This window comes from Peromyscus maniculatus, chromosome 9 (assembly GCF_049852395.1).
Source record: "Peromyscus maniculatus bairdii isolate BWxNUB_F1_BW_parent chromosome 9, HU_Pman_BW_mat_3.1, whole genome shotgun sequence".
Classification (NCBI taxonomy): domain Eukaryota; kingdom Metazoa; phylum Chordata; class Mammalia; order Rodentia; family Cricetidae; genus Peromyscus; species Peromyscus maniculatus.
Genome location: NC_134860.1, coordinates 70118879 through 70124478, shown reverse-complemented (window position 1 = coordinate 70124478; position 5600 = coordinate 70118879). Strand labels below are relative to the sequence as shown.

Here is a 5600-nt window from a genome sequence, read left to right as displayed (position 1 = left end):
AAACTTAGGTAAACAAAAGCAGAGTCAGGCAGGAGCCAGATTCATTACACCTGCATTCCTCCTGAGCCTCTGCAGCAGGGATTATAGCCTCCATGATTTCCCCTCTTTTAAGGGCTAGGCTTTGTTTTGTATTTTTATTCTTTTCCCTTCTCTCTCTCTCTCTCTCTCTCTCTCTCTCTCTCTCTCTCTCTCTCTCTCTCTCTCTCTCTCCCTCTCTCCCTTCACCCACCACTCCCCTTAGGATTCAGCATTCTTTGCATTATCAACTGCCAAACCCACCTGGAGGCAAACCAAGGCAGAGCCACAGGCCTGCCAATTGAGCAAGATGCACTTTCTCTGCCAGCTCCCCTGGTCTGGTTCTCTTGGGTCCCTTTTAGAGACATAGGGAAAACCTGAGATGCAGAGTTTCCTGTGAGGGTCCCTCCGTTCTGCCCCTTGTCTCAGGGAAGATACAAGAAGCGGGCTGCATCTATAAAACGTGCCCGATGGATGGTTTTAATCCTTTCTAATTACGGCTAATTGGAGCTGTCAATCCTTTAAAACCCTGAAACTGATTCGGGGAGGTCAGGCGATTCCGATTTATCCAGCTGAACAGAGGGTGGATAATTAGATGCATCTAGAGGAAGCTCCACTTTCCTGTGAGGAAGGAGCCTCAGAAGAGGGAAGGATGGAGCACTGGCCTCCTCAGCCTTCCTCAGTCCACTAGAAGCCACAGTGGCAGGTGGCAGTACAGATGGGTGGCTTTGAGTGCCTTTCAACACATCTTCATAGTATGTCCATGTGACCCTGGGCTCTGAAAGAAGCTGGGCTCTGACTGTGAGCCCCACTTCTTCTTAGAGAGACAAATACAGCCAAAGATCTAACAGAGGCTCCTGAACACCTCACAGTTCTGGCTGGGGCTTACGTTTGCAGTTCCTATACTGTCCTGTATTGGTGAGAGGGGATGGGAGAGATGACTCTGTCTTTTAGGAAGTATTCATTTCAACGACTTCAAACCGTAGGAAATCTGTTGACAGAAAGCCAAATGCCTCAGCGTGGTCCCACCTACCTGTGGTCTGTATCAAAGAGCATGGGAGGCATCATAGTGAAGTTCAGACAGGCAAGGGTTAAAAGTAGATGGTCCCCCCATGAAAATCCAGATGCATTATGTGTGGCTCTCAGAAGCCACAGTGTGTGGCCGATGTGCAATGGGTGGAGAAACCCCAGCTCCTCCCAGAAAGGTTAATGAGAAGTCAAGTTAAGTTGCCCAGTGGGCCAAACCGGTGTGCCCCAATGCACATGAAATGGGAAGAATCAGTGTAAGAGGTGAGGGAACTTCAAAGGACTTGCCAAGCCTCTTTGCCAATCAATGCCTGGCTCATTACTTATCTGTGTGAAAAGCCCCACAGAGCTCTGGGAAAGAGTAAAAATATGCTGAGACCCTTCTAGTGTATCACAGAATAAGCTCCTATGATCACACACACACCACACACACACACACACACACACACACACACACACACACACTCACTGTTGTGATCTGAATGTGTAATGTCCCCCACAAGCTGATGTGATTGAACACTTGGTCCCCCAGCTGGTGATACTGGAGCCTCAGTGGAGGGAGCAGGTCACTAGGGCCCAGAGGATAGCTTGGTCTCACTAAATTTTTTCATTTAATGTGTATTGGTGTTTTATTTGCATGCATGTCTGTGTATCACATGTGTACTGTGCCCAGGGAGGCCAGAAGAGGGTGTCAAAGTCTTTAGAACTGGAGGTACACATGGTTGTTTGCTACCATGTGGGTGCTAGTAACAAAACCCATGTCCTCTGTACGAATAGCAACTGCCCCTAACCACTGAACCATCTCTCCAGCCCCCCACCCCATCTCTGTCTGCTTCCTGACTGCAGACACAATGTGATCAGGTGCCTCATGTTCCCACCACCATGGAGCTTCCTGCCACCATGCCTTTGAGTCCATGGGAGATTGTATCCCTTCCAACTGTGATCCCAGATAAACTCTCTTCCTTTCAATTGCTTCTCGTCGAGTATTTGGTCACAGCAATAACAAAAGTACAGCCACTAATACCCACCAAAAGCCTGTATCTCCATTTGATCATGGAAGAAAGGAAATGCGAGTAAAGAGATATTGCAGCACAAACTTACTAAGGACTATGGCCCGCCCGCATGGGGCTAACTGAAAACAGTTGAGACAAGTGAACAGACAAGGTACATGGTACAGAAAGCCTGGGCTTCGAATGAAGGGGGACAAGGCAGGGCTCAAAACCTCAGGTGTTAAGAGTTTGCATGTGGGATGTCAGCACAGGACGGTGTACTTGAAAACTTGGCTTGCAAATGGTGGTGATGATTGTGTCGACTCTGAAACTTTTATATGAGGAGTGGGGGCGGGGGGGTTCCCAGCTAGAGGAAGTGGTTAGTTGGGAGGCAGCCTTTGAAGGCTGACTGTGCTTCTAGAGGAAGCCTCTACAGGAGGGATGTGAACAAGGCTTAACCACTAGCTGCCAATCACCACCCAAAAGAAATGAGCCTTCCTCCCTCAGCCTGCTTTTTGTCAGGTATGTGGGAAATCAACTAATCCAAGCCAGGAAGCATTTGCACAGTGAGGGCTACAAAGGCTTTGGGGGAGTCTGATTTCTTCCTCTTCCCAGCTCTGCAAGTTCACAGTCATTGTACATCCCCTGCCTTTGTATATCACCTATGATGGCAAATGGGAAGTTTTTGCCTGGTTTGAAAACTTCAGTCCCCATTGGAAATGGTGTCGGATCCCCCACCCCGGTTTTGGACTGGGGTATTAATGTACAACTCTAAAGTGTATTAGTGACTCTAGGTTGGTGCAGCGCAGCTCTTGGGGTACCTAGTCTCTGCTTGTTGTATTGGAAGAACGTCATCCTCCTCCAAATCTGATGGGACCTAAGAAGCCTTTCGGGAGCTCAGAACTGAGATGGAGCCACCACGGGGAAGCTAATCATTGACTTTCGCCCCCGCTACCCGCTGAGAACAGAGCCAAAGGGACTGTAGTCCACTGGAGAGCTCTCTCAGGAGTTTGGCCAGCTGCCAGCAGCAGCAGGCCTCTTTCAGCAGCTGGTCCCCAAACACCAAGCTCCCCCTGTTTGAGACAAAGGTGATGCCACCACCAGAAGCTGTCACTCAGAAGCAGGTAGGAGAGATCAAAGAGGAGGCCTGCGGAGAGGCTCCAGGGCTTGTTAGAGTCAGCCTCCTACAAGCCCAGGGAAGCCAAGGGGGCAGGGAAGCATGAAGACTAGAGAAGCCTGTGCCCTGCTGTCGGTATGCGGCCTTAGCATAGCACATGAGTGATTGCCATGCACCTTTGATAAAGAGGCATGCGAAAGACTAGGTAGCCCCCAAGCCAGCTAAGGTAGGTGCAAGCAAAGCCTCATCCTGAAAGGGAACAGCACTGAGGGTAAACACCTCGGGAAAGATTTCACAACATTCCCGCGGAGCTGCAAATTTTCATCTCTTTTCAATGGCAGTCTGATGTACCTGTACTCCTCTCCCTGATAAACAGCTCATGTCGGAAGGTCCTGCTCTTCTGCCTGTTGTGTTTATAATCAGAACCTCACAGGCGCTTCTTGATCACATGCTGTCTTATGTCCTTATAGTTTTTCTTGCACGTGCTAGCAAGGTTTTACTCCCCTTACCAAACTGTCAGTTCTCTGAGGAGGATACAGAACCTGGACACATGAGTCCACATTTTCCAAAGCCCTTTCTACCCATTGCATTGACCTTCCATCCAACCAGACTTGCCAGAGCAGGGGTGGACATGCCTGTGTTACGCTGCATGTGGACACAGTGAAGGACTTGGTTGGATCTACCCTACTATTTGCCACCAGCATAAAACCCACGTACGTGACTAGCTGACAGGCTGCTACATCCTGCTTGCCATCAGACTTCATGCGTGCTTCCTCCCTGAAAAGGGCTCAAGCAGCTAATAAATAGTTCTTTATGTTTTAAACGTTTCAAAGCCCACTGTGGCTAATTAAAGGGGACTGCACACTTTTGACACTCAAAAAACAAACAAACAAACAAACAAACAAACAAACAAACAAAAAAAAAAGAGGGCCTAAGTTCCATCTCTTTGAATCTGGGCCAGACACTGTGGTTCGTTTTGACCAACAGAACAAGGTGGACTTGACATTGTTTAACATTCAAGATCGGGTCAAGAAAGGTTAGGAACACTTGATCTCAGGGCTGGGGCTTCAGGTAGTCTCATTACTTTGAGGATGCTACAGGCAGAGACCAAGATTAGTACTCTGTTCAAATTAGCTTTCCTTGCTAAGCCCAAGGCCCAGCTTTTCCAGCCAGAGGCAAAAGTGAGTGAAGTAGCTCTTGTGTGTGCGCGCGCGCGTGCACGCGCGAGTGCTGATACCTGAGGATAACATCCAGTGTATTACTCATCATTCACCAGCTTACTTCCTTGACACAGGGTCTCTCACTGAAACCAGAGCTCAGTTTCATCTGGACTGACGACTCAGCTAGCTCTAGCGATCCTCCCATTTCTGTCGCTCACAGCACGGCATCACAGGTTCCTGCCTGGCCATGCCTGAGTGTTTTCCTGGGTAGTGTTGGGCCTCTGAACTCAGGTTCTTATGTTTGTTCCCCAAATGCTCCTATCTGCTGAACTGAACATCATTAACCTTCATCCATGGCATGCATGAAGGACCCAGGTAAATCCTTTGCAGACACCTGATTCCTGCAGGGGGTCCGGATTGGTTAACAAAGTCCTTGGCATAAATTGTTGTATACAAAGTGCAGAAATCCCAAGGCTTCCTCTGAATCTGCTGAAAAGCACGTCTCAACACATGAGCAACAAGGGTTCCCAGTGGCTCACATTCCTCTTAACTCACTGTCAGGTACTGCAGCACCATTTTGGCTTTCTTTGTCTCTTGCTAGTGTTAAGCGAAATTGTGTGGACATTCTGAATTCTCTCAGAAAATTAGGTTCCATTCAGAAACATTATGAGTCATGCAACTGGATGTGGGATGTCCACATAAATTATACTTTGTGGAATACCTCCCTGTCTCCAAGTCCTTATGTTCTAATCCCATATATTATCCACGGTCTGATTCATATGTTTTACTCACCAAGAAACCTTTCTTTGCTTCCTCTGGAGAGAGCTGCCTTCTTTTTTTTCTGGCTGATTATATTGTGGCTCTTTGAGTTTTGTAGAGTAATATTTTTATTAATTGAGAATTCATTCATACATGCACAATACATTTTGATTCTATTCCTTCCTAACTGTCCCTAACTCTTCCGGAATCCATCCCTCAAAACCCCAATCCCTCCAACCTCATATCCTTAAAAAAAAAAAACAAAAAAAAAAAAAAACAAAAAAAAAACCACTAAGCCCAATTTCTGATGTCTGCATATGTATGAGTGTGGGGCCATTTCTCTGTCTGGGCGGTCAGTCCCCCTCAGTGCAGGTGTTAAAGGGAATCCATGGGATTGGTGTGTACTAACTTACCCTTTGGGAGGAGGGGAGGAGGGGTAGGCCAGGAGTGGGAGCAGGGAAGGTTAGGTAGGGGTGAGGGGAGAGGGAGGAGGGATGAGAGGTGGATCTGTGGCTGGTTTGCAAAATGAATTAA

At 47.8% G+C, this 5600-nt stretch overlaps 1 long non-coding RNA gene across 1 annotated transcript in view; it reads right to left on the bottom strand.

Annotated features, from left to right (window-relative positions):
* LOC143267183 (uncharacterized) overlaps positions 1-5325 on the bottom strand; it is an 8447-nt gene extending 3122 nt beyond the window's left edge. Inside the window, exon 1 of the long non-coding RNA XR_013042097.1 lies at positions 5100-5325. This is a non-coding gene — a long non-coding RNA (uncharacterized LOC143267183). The remainder of the gene's footprint in view (positions 1-5099) is intronic.
* Between the last annotated feature and the right edge of the window lie 275 nt (positions 5326-5600).